Source organism: Nylanderia fulva, unplaced genomic scaffold (genome assembly GCF_048542155.1).
Source record: "Nylanderia fulva isolate GAGA-0341 unplaced genomic scaffold, ASM4854215v1 Scaffold39, whole genome shotgun sequence".
Lineage (NCBI taxonomy): Eukaryota > Metazoa > Arthropoda > Insecta > Hymenoptera > Formicidae > Nylanderia > Nylanderia fulva.
In genome coordinates, this window is record NW_028190466.1 from 105,083 (window position 1) to 116,820 (window position 11,738).

The window sequence follows — 11,738 nt, forward strand, 5'->3', positions numbered from 1 at the left end:
CAAACACCTGATGTAACGAGTCGATGCGCGTAAACAAGTTTTTATGCACGAACGACAAAAGTAACATTAAAGTACGTCCAAAATATATCTATTGCAAAACTATATGTAAAATCATAATTATAATCACGGAACCAATAAATAAGATGCAAATATCTCAAAAATTCACGAAAAGATCCCGAAAAGTTCATGAAAATAACAATGTTCCGTCGCTTAATGCTAGTCGTTCTCGCGAAATAAATTATTAATAATAAACGAACTTAATTGCTAACTACTAATTAACTGATTCTACATTTTATTAAAGACGATAATGATGTTAGAACGATAGTTTACAGAATCTTATATGTATATGACTTACCGAGGTTAGTTGCTGAGACGTTACTCTTCTCACGACCACAAACTGATAGACCGCAGGCTGCGCGATAGGGGTGCGTAATCGTGCGGCTTGTATTTAGAATGATATGCTCGATACCACGCGTCACACGTGTTGTTCTTGGCCGCGTGTTCATATCATCAATGTTTTCGACAATTTTCGGTGCGACGAAATAATCGCTGCTTTAATCAGGTAATGATTTTATATTGTACGCATCAAAATATTTATTTATTATAAATAAATTTGTGAATATGTTGATGAAGTTAATGTGTAAAGTTATAAGATAATTAATTCTTTATATATTTGGATTATAATTAAATATTAATTTTATAATAGTATAGACACACATACACACACACACACACACACACACACACACACTCACGCGCGCGCTTATGTCCGTGTGTTGATACGTATATCTATATTCTTTAATTAATATTTAAATTTATATTGTACATATGCAGAATATATATACAGGATATCACAGAATTAGTAGTAAACCTGTTAATGGAAGATTCTTGGGATAATGGGGAGACGATTTTGCTTTTAACTATATTGATATATAAAATAAACTATATAGTTTTTTTAAAAAATTTTGATTTTTCTCAATATTTTATATACAAAATTTTTGAAACAAGATCGACGAAAAATTAATATTTTATGAGATACGTTCATGCAAAATAATGTGTTAAAAATGTAAAATACTCTGTTAAATATTCTCTTTGTGATTATCTTATTCTTACAACTTATTGTTTTAATAATTATATTTCACTTTTACGCGATATTTTTATTCTTTTTATTATTCCCCTTATTTCTATATGTGTATATTGTCTATAATTCTTATAATTTCTTTTCTTTTAATTGCATCTTTTGCTATTTTTTATTTGTTTTCGAATTACTACCCTGTATACATATATATATATATATATATATATATATATATGTATATATATATATATAATTTTTCTTTATAAAATCACTAAAATCAATGTTTACAAGCAACCATTATAATAAATATATATTTAAAATACATCTAATATATATAATTTTGATTTAAATTGTAGCACCCTTTATACTGCGCATAATGCAACACGCCTTAACCGAACAAATATTTTGGAAAATTGTTCGCTTATATACAAATAGCAAGTGAGTAATACAGTATAGAATATAATATAAAAAAAATAAAATTACATAACTTAAATAATGTATAATAATAGAAGTTTTATAAAATGTCCCTTATTTTCTCGCTTCTTCTGACATTATTTCATAATGGTGTTTTTTAGTTTTACAATTCCGCTATTTTTCTCGTTTTTCTACTAAATTTATTTTTAATTTCATTATTTTTACTATGAAAACCGCTTTTGTAGAAAGAAGTTGTTGATTTATCGTTGTCTCTCTTTCATATACAGATTCATTCCCAGCTAGCAAAATGATACAAACTTTGCACAAAGATTGCGGCAAACTCGAGCAGACCTTTGTAGCAAAATTGCAACAAGATGTGTCCGCATTAAGCTGAGCTTTTGCTGGTAAGGTTTGTCACAACAGCGTGACGCAAAATTCACGTAAATAACAGAGCTAGCTTTGCCGTGCGCGTCATGATAGCAAATTTGTGGCAAGAATAGGGCAAGGTTTGATCTGGCACTATAAGACGCAAAATTCACGCAAATAACAAAGCAAACCTTGCCGTGCACGATGTGATAGCAAATTTGTGGCAAGAACAGGGCAAAGTTTGCTCTGACACGATGAGACGCAAAATTTACGCAAATAACAAAGCAAACCTTGAGGTGCATGACTTTAATAGCAAATTATAGCAAGAACAAAGCAAAGGTTGTCGTAACAGTGCGGATTGTAATTAATATAATAATTTAATGAATTAATGAGAGCTCATTAAAAAGATTTTAATTAATAGTATATTAAATTTTATATAAATAGATAAAAATAATTAAATTTTTTTTATATTTTATTATTATTAATTTTAATAAAAAATATATAGAATTTTAATTATTTTTATATTTATTTATTTATATAAAATTTAATTAATGCTATTAAAATCCTTTTAATGAGCTCATTATTTTATTATTAATTACAATCCGCACTGTTAAAACCTTTGCTCTGTTCTTACTACAAATTTGCTTATATATTTGATTATATCAAATTTAATTAATACTATATATTAATCTTTCTAAATAGAGGGATAATACTTAAGCAATTTTTTAATAAATAAATTTTTAATAAATAAATAAGTTATTAAATATTACAGAATAGATAATATAGATAATATAGATATCTAATATAGTTATTACAAATACTTTCATCTCCATAGACCAATAAGGACAAAGATTCTTTAATCCTGATTAGTCAATCAAATACTTTCGAATTACGTGTTTATGAAAAAGTGCCTATTGTAAATACATGTATTTTGACATCCGCAATAATACGCAACACGATAGCGACATTTTCGTTAAAAAAATAGGCCTTATAGAATAGGCCTACAGTGACATTAAAAAATGCCGATTTAATGTGAATCGAAGTGAATTCCATCTGGCACTGAAAAGTGCCGATTTAGTGCAAATCGAGATAAATTCCACTGTTGTAAGTGATTAAAAATGTGGCACTTTTCAATGCTGTTTAGCCAATGAAAAGTGCCAGTTCGCGCTAAAAAGTGCGTATTGTTTCGTTTTTGCCCTCTTTTTGTTCTTTGTCTTCGTCTGTAGGGTCACTCCATCTTCTCCCGCTTCCATTTTCTTCTTCGTTCCAATTCTTGAGCATACACGAACAATTTTTGTATACTAAAACAATATTCATTCAAATACGAATCATTGTTTGTATGAAAGATGTTCGTATATGCTTAGTCTTTGCCATTATCTAAATAAAATTATATAGATGATTTAGATAAAATTTTGGCGTCATCTTATCTTTATAGATAATAAAAATATGTATTATCTATATCTGCATCTTAGATAAAAAGTGTTATCTCTTTATTAAATTATGTAGAATATTCAGATAATTTGGTTCAGAGTCATAAGACATAAAAATACTTAAATAGGAAAACTTGAGCATTAAAAACGTTCAAATTAAAATAAATATATTTTTTATATTCCTCTCATAATTTACATTTTTTTAAACTGTGTTTATATAAGTACTTTTAAAAATAATATTATCTGAAAGTTATCTAGATGAATTGCCATATAATTTTATCTTTTATCAGGAGACGCGGTAGTGTCTCCGGCCATGTTCAAACCCTAAAAGACCTTAAAAAAGACACTACAAGTCTCTTATCCTGCACCATCAAAGTCCATCTTTTGGGGGTGTAGAACTACTAAAATATAAAAAATTTTGAATTGCACGTAATATAACCTGAAAGGCGGCATTGCCACGAGTAATTTGAGCCAAGAAGGATGTTGCGCCGATGATCTGGTGAGGCTTGTGATGTGGTATGCAGGTTGAGAGAACTACGTCTGTCTTGTTAGAATTGCACTGAATATAATTTATTTGGAGAAATTAATACAGAGAAACGTATGGCTTCCTTGCTGTCGCCGCCATGTTTAATAATGTACCTCCTTCTACCATTACTACTACTCAATGCGCCCAGATGGCGCCACTAAAGCGCCGGTGTATTTCAAAACGGCGCCAACAAAGGAATAAAATCGGTCAAGCCGTTCTGGAGATACAAGCGGTCAAAAAGTGACGTTTTTCATGAAAAATGAAGTAACGTCGTCTTCTTCTTCTTCTTCTCTGTCCGCGTCCGCTGACGTCATCAGGATTATATATATATAATATATATATAAATCTCTTCTCACCTTTCACTCACACCTCCCTCAACTTCCACGCACCCCTTTTCTTCCCACATCCCGTCCCCCCGCCCCCACCCCCATCCTTACTCCCACCCCTCTTTCGCCCTTTTTTTTTTTTATAGTGAGGAAATTTGCTTTAACCAACAAACCGTACCGACTGGGTCCTGAGGGAGGACCCAGAAGGCGTGTGGGGGATTCTCCACCTCTGAAGGAGGTGGCCTGACCCAAACCTAAAACCTCACTGAAACCCTTGCCTTGACGGGTATTGTCCACCGGGAACCGCTTTCGCATAACTTCCAGTGGACACCCTCGGCCATGACCCCTTTCGGGGCTCTTCCCCCTGGAAGAAGGTGGTGTTTCCTCCAGGTAGCAAACTTCCCGTGCACACTCTCCCTATCTGGGAGAGGGCAGCAAGAGGGAGCCGGGTTCCGAACCCCCTCTCTTCGTCCCAGGGACAGCGTGCAATGAGATTGGAGCCCTCACTCCTCCCTCGTGCCGTCCCCGACGGAAGCGGTGAAAACCGCCCGACAATAAACAATAAGACGTCACATGGACATCACAAGACTGAGACGTCACAAGGACATCACAAAACTAGAACACGGTGCACAAAACATGTACACAACCACAAGCGTGACCAGACTGAGTAAGGGCCACAGGCCCAGCCCACAGAGGGCTAACATACAAGACGCAGAGGCTGAACCACATTGAGTGGGTGAAAGGATAGTATTTCGCCCACGACAAAAGACAACGAGGTTGACTAATGACAACACTAAAGACCACAGACAGAGAGCGTAACCGAGCCCGCCAGTTCCGATTAAGGAACAAATTGCAGGCCGCAGCTCCCTTAATCCACAGTATGCGAGGACAAAGACTAATACAGAGAGCGTAACCGGACCTGCTTGCCTCCCGCAAAGAAGGACGAGTGCAGGCCGCAGCTCCCATAACCACATTAGACACGACTAACGAGTAGACATTGAGGAGGTCGAAGGGATCGCAGGGTCACCTAACGGCGCCCCCGGCGATCCCTCGCTCTCCGAAACACGCATCGCCTCCGGAGACCCACCCACAGGGGAGGGCCCACCGAGACGCCGACGACCTTGAGGGGAGGAGCGCTCACCAGTCCTCCATAATCCTTTAGGAGGAATGATCCTCCTCGCGCAAGCCCTGGAGCCAGCCCTGTGCTGCGAGGGCTTACCGGCCCTCTTGCACGCCAAACAAAGGGGCGGCGCCACACATCCGGCTGCCAGATGCCCCTTCTGGCCGCATCGGTAGCAGCAACCGCTGCAGTCCGCCTCCGACTCGCACCTATTGGCCGTATGGCCAAACGCGAGGCACCTAAAACACTGCAGAGGGCGGCGGGCGAGTGACGTGACCGTCAACCCCCACCACCTCCCGCTTGATGAGATGCTCCCGGCCTTGACCAGCTTACGCGCAGCCCCGGCCGGGCAGCGAAGCCACACAGTACCCACCTCGGAGTTGGGGAACAACCGAATGTCCCCCATCTTCACTTCATTCGCCTCACAACCGGAAGCCGACACCACCTCCGATAGGATGTCCTCCCTTGAGATGAGGGCCATCAGCCCTCTAAGCCTGACTTCCTTCATACGGGAGGGACGACCTACCTTAACCCCGTCCTTGGCGGAGAAGTCCACTCCTCTAAGCCTGGTTGCCAGCTCGTCCGCCAACCTGGAGGAATCCTTGCCTTGGACGGACAGCAGGATGCTGTCCGTCGCCCCACGACGGAGACGCATCGACTTTATGCCCAATTTGGGCGGATCGACGCTCTCCTTTGCCTCTCGAAGAACCGAGGCATACGTTCTTTCACGCTCCTCCCCCTCCACCGTACCGACCGTCAGCGAGACCACCGACGACGAAAGGAGAACCCTTCTTTCGCCCTAACTAACCCTCTTTCGTCCTATTTTTTCAGTTTTTTCGTTCTCTCTCACCCTCTGTTGTCCTCTTTCACCCTCTTTCACTCTCTTTGTCCTCTTTCACCCTCTTTCGTCCTCTTTCACCATCTTTCGCCTCTTTCACCCTCTTTCGTCCTCTCTCACCCTCTTTCATTCTCTCTCACCCTCTTTCACCCTCTTTCATTCCCTCTCACTCTCTTTCATTCTCTCTCACCCTCTTTCGACCTCTCTCACCCTCTTTCGTCCTCTTTCACTCTCTTTCGTCCTCTTTCACCCTCTTTCGTCCTCTTTCACCCTCTTTCGCCCTCTTTCACCCTTTTTCGTCCTCTCACCCTCTTTCGTCCTCTTTCACCCTCTTTCGTCCTACCTCACCCTCTTTTGTCCTCTCTCACCCTTTTTCACTCTCTTTCGTCCTCTTTCACCCTCTTTCGCCTATCTCGTCTTCTCTTACCCTCATTCGTCCTCTCTCACCCTATCTCCAAAAAATCATAAAAACCTAGATACGATCTTTGATACGACAGATACAGATGATGGTTTAATGGGCAGAAAACACATTCTCCTGTTTGGGGACTTGTTGCAGCTTCCTCCTGTAAAAAGACAATTTTCGTTTGTTAAAATGTCTCGATCAGAGATTCAGAAGTATTTAGGTACTATGGGTGGATGTGATTTGTGGAGATTATTCAAGTACGACGAACTTTTGATTAATATGCGACAAAGATGCGACAATACAAATCGTGATATACTTTCTAGAATACGAATAGGTTTAGTAACGGATTCTGACATCAATGTTCTTCAGTCTAGAAAAATCAATTTTAAAGAAAGTAGTTGCGACGAAAGATTGAATGAACTTTGCACTTATATGAATCAATTACCGATTGATACAATTTGTTTATTGCCCACGTGTTATTTGTGCAAGGTTTTGAACACAGCAATGCTCGATAAAATCGACAGCGATGAAATTCTACTGATAGCAGAAGATGATGTCGACTGTGCTCCAGCAATGAAAAAAAAGGTGCATAAAATTTTAGAAGACAAAGATGATAAAGTGTCTGAAACAGCTGACATTGAAAGAGTAATAGCGATTAAAATTGGCGCTAAAGTGATGATTCGACGAAACATTAACGTAACTTTGGGACTTGTCAATGGAACGATAGGCAATGTAGTTGCAGTTAATTCCTCTGCTGACGGCAATCGTATTGATTCCATCAAAATAGTTATTTCGGATAACAAAGAAATCGCAATAACAAAAGTAGATATTAAATTTGAAGTATTCCACAAATTAGTGGTACATCGGAAACAATTTCCATTGTCTCTCAGTTATGGAATAACTATACACAAAAGTCAAGGAATTACATGTAACAATGCAATGATGGATTTAGGAACGACTGTATTCAGTGATGGTTAAGCCTATGTAGGTTTGTCACGAGTAAGTAAATTGGAAGGCCTACATTTGATAAATTTCAATCCAGCATCAGTTAAAGCAAACTCGAGAGCCATTGTAGAATATAATCGACTGAGATCTATATTCAAATCTGACTTGTCACAAATCAATCCGTCCGAGAAAAAGGTTGTAAAAATGTACGATTGTCGATGGGCTATCCCTAATATCATTGATGATGTGCAGAATTATGATTGTGAGGAATCAGAAAGTATAGTTACGTGGAAAATATATGGCCTTTGCAATAACGATGCTGTTTCGTGTTACGCTAATATAATATTACAATGTGCGTTTCATTGCGTACGTATTAGGCAACAAATACTGAAAAATAAAGCATCGAATGCATTGACTGATGCCATCTGCGCGTATGGTGAACGTAAATATTGCAACATTCAAGCGGTTAGAAGATCTGTCGGAAAACGCTTCGAAGAACGAACACAACAAGATGTTTCGGAATTTTTTACGACTCTAATGTCGACGTATTCCGACATCAATGATGTATTAGAACTCGAATTAAAGCACGTAACATGTTGCTCGAATGTCAAATGTAATTACAATGTAACTAAGCTGAAAAGCAGTAGTTTGTTAATATTACCTATACATTCGACATTAAAAAGGAAAAAAAGTGTCACTCTACAAAGTTTGATTAATGTAGAATTTTCTAAATGGGAAACGATAAACGGCAATTGTAACAAATGTAAGGGTACCGTGTTGAAAAAGAAAACCGTAATCGAATCAACTTTATCCGTCGTAGTAATACAGCTCAATTTATATACTTTTGTAAACGGTGCTTCTAAAATAATTATCAACAATCGGATTACCGCCGTGCCGACGAGTAATATCACGATTAATAAAAAAAAGTACAAGGTAATAAGCGCTATATTTCACGAAGGTGAAGAAATAAATCGTGGTCACTACACGTGTATGTTGAGAGCTGACACAAAATCGGAATGGTATTACTCTAATGATATGGAAGTGTTGTCACGTCCGGCCGTATAAATTTTTTCATTTACTCCAAGTTCCTTAAACGCTATTTGAAAAGCGCGCCAAAGCCGGCCATGACGCTTAACTCCGCCTAAAAACTAAGCGTGGCGCTTCGTAGCGCCTAAGGATCTCCCACCACGGTGAGAGCCCCTACTCCGGAGAGTTCCCCCTTTCCAGGCCGCCGCAGGCCCGAGCCGCCGAAACGAAGGACCTCAGAGCAGTCCCGAATTTCGGCAGTTCTCTGCGCGACACCGAACAGTACAGTCGCACTTCTAAATTCTAACTCTAAGTCCAAATTCTAAATCCTAACTCTAATTAAAAAAAATCTAACTCTAAGTATAATATCCTAACTCTAAAATCTAAATTCTAAGTCTAAGTCTAAATTCTAATTCTAAGTTCTAGTTTCGAATTCTGTACTACTATACGAATAAATCAGTGTATTTATGTGTGAAAACCAGTGTTCAGTACTCTTCAAAACTTCCACTCCCGTGATAAAACACGATAGCGCTTAAATCTGTCATACGGCGTTTGAATTCAAAACAATTCAAAACTGTGTCTGGAGCGGACCACCGCTCATCACAGTTAGAATTAACATTCTCAGCAATTGCCAAAATAAGGAATTGATAGTGAGGTCCGCCGCATATCAACCTTCCTTATTTGAGTAATCATTCAGAGGATGCATCAAATTCAATATGCCTAAGACCCGACGCGCAGGAAGGAAGAATCAATTACGAAAACTAAACCGACTTTATCGTGAATCAGCGACCGAGGAATATTCTCAATTCCTCGGAGTAGAGTATCAGGCCGATCCTGAATACGAGGACATTTTCAACATTAAAAATAATAACAACGACGAACTCCTACAGTGGAAGTGCATACCAATAACGTTCCGACCACGACGCCTGCCGCCGCCAAACATCCCAGTGAACGATCCTCGCCGCACGCACTACCTCCAAGTACGAGCCGACACGATCAAGAAAGTGCTACTAAAGGTAAGTGAAATTCACGTTAACCTAAGGAATCGCGCGTGTTAGCAAATTCAGAGACGCTTCTACTACGTGGAAGAGAACATTCTAGAAAAATCTCCGACGCATTTTTCCTCTTTTCCATCGTCACTGCGGAAGCTATAAAAAAAGGGTCGGGCTATAAAACTAGGGTCGACCACCACACGCGGTGCAACCCTCGGAATTCTAACACGGAAAAACGCAAATAGTTCAATTTCTTAAAAATCTTTGTGTCTCAAGAAATAACTTCGTAAATCCGTACAACAAAGTAGTCATTTAAACAATAATCAATTGAGAACACTCTCGATTTACTGACGTTACCGACATTATACCGACATACGTTCTTTTACCAACATTACCAACGATATACCGACATACGTTCTTTTACCGACGTTACCGACAACATACCGACATACGTTCTTTTACCGACATTATTGACGATATACCGACATACGTTCTTTTACCGACGTTACCGACAATATACCGACATACGTTCTTTTACCGACATTACCGACTATATACCGACATACGTTCTTATACCTACATTACCAACAATAAACCGACGTACGTTCTTTTACCAACTGGTTATCGACACCTTACTGGCACCTTACCAGTGTTTTACTGAGCAATTACCGACAGTTTTTCCGACGACTACTGACTTCTCGATTACTGCCGGGTTCACCGAAGATCTACGAGCGAATGACGCATTATCAATTCGATTACGCAACAAGCACAAATGTGCCCACTCACCCTTAGAGATATAACCCCTCCTCCAGAAGTTAATCTCTTTGTACCGTTTGAACCCTTATTCTATTGCCAAATTGGTATCGGGTACATCCACTTCGAGACTAAGGCAGCCCTCTGCATTTCATGCTACTCCACCTTACCTAAAGTCTCGAAACTACTTTGGACAAAAATTTGGAAGCATACTTTAATCATAGGCGGAACACCCACTGGAATAAATTGCGGGGTCTGCAACTTCCGACTTACCCTCACGCGAATTGGTGATTTGTGCGAGCTTTGCCAGTCTACGTACGAAGATTATTTACGCAACCCCAACGACGTTTCGCATAGAGCAATCGACGAAGCTATCTTTATTACAGTAGAGTCACAGGTAGGTCCCACGCAATAATCCGATCACCTCAGTTCCAGCACGAATAACCTTAGATCGCGGGTATCCCCGGGGAGAATCGCATAGATTCGCGTACCCGTAATAGCGATCGTGTCTCGTGGAAAAAGCCGAGCTCTGCATTCAAATTTTCGCAGCCGCGACCCCACGAGACGTAACACAGAGGTCATACATCTGGAAATCCTTGTTCAAAGTGCAAAGTTTCTGGTTTGCGATGTGAAGGCAGATATACATTTGGTGGTATTAATCATCTTCTTCGAACAAATGAAGAATATCTAAGGTGTATAGATGAAGATCATCACAAAGATGGCAAAAGTCCATTGTCAATGTTACCCATAGGTATGGTTTCACAAGTTCCCTTTGAATATATGCATCTAGTATGTTTGGGCGTTATGAAGAAACTTTAATCTGCATGGATATGTGGTAAATATACACGTTTCTCAAAATTACCAGCAAGATCCATTGCTGTAATATCTCAAAGATTAGATAATCTTAAATCATATTGTCCATCAGATTTTGCAAGACATCCTAGAACAATTAATCAATTTTCTAAATACAAAGCTACAGAATTTCGTCAATTTTTGTTGTATACAGGTCCAGCAGTAACATACGGTCTTCTGAATCAACAAGTATATACTCATTTTTTGTTTTTGCATACTGCTATAAGAATATTGATTTCTACTTCGCCATCACAAGCCTATTTAAACTTTGCTGAGATTGCTTTACAAAAATTTGTTTCGCGATGTGAGAATCTGTATGGTTCAGCATTCATTTCATATAATGTGCATGGTCTTCTTCATCTCACAAATGACGTGAAACAATTATGTCCTTTTGATTTATTTTCTGCTTTTCCTTATGAAAATAATATGCCACTTTTCAGAAAATATTGTAGAAAATCTAATTTTCCGCTTCATTAATTTTCCAATAGAATATCAGAGATGGAAGCTTGTGAAACAAATTTGCATCGTAGTCAAACTTATTTTTCCAAACTCACTGATTCTTCTACGCAAGTATTTTCAGCGCATAATAAAGGTCCTCTTCCGCCTAATATTAATCAAAACAACTGTCAGTATCGGAAATTGATATTCAACAGAATTTTGCTGAGTTTG

The 11,738-nt window shown here is 38.8% G+C and overlaps 1 protein-coding gene, 1 long non-coding RNA gene and 1 pseudogene across 3 annotated transcripts in view; 2 read left to right on the plus strand and 1 right to left on the minus strand.

The window, feature by feature from the left end:
- The window catches only part of LOC114930047 (uncharacterized), a 96,755-nt gene extending 94,507 nt beyond the window's left edge, over positions 1-2,248 (plus strand). Inside the window, exons 4-5 of the long non-coding RNA XR_014925422.1 lie at positions 1,435-1,516; positions 1,780-2,248. This is a non-coding gene — a long non-coding RNA (uncharacterized LOC114930047). The remainder of the gene's footprint in view (positions 1-1,434; positions 1,517-1,779) is intronic.
- The window catches only part of LOC146721966 (uncharacterized), a 29,119-nt gene that overhangs the window by 10,294 nt on the left and 7,087 nt on the right, over positions 1-11,738 (minus strand). The window lies entirely within an intron of this gene.
- On the plus strand, positions 6,691-11,546 carry LOC146721967 (uncharacterized; annotated as a pseudogene).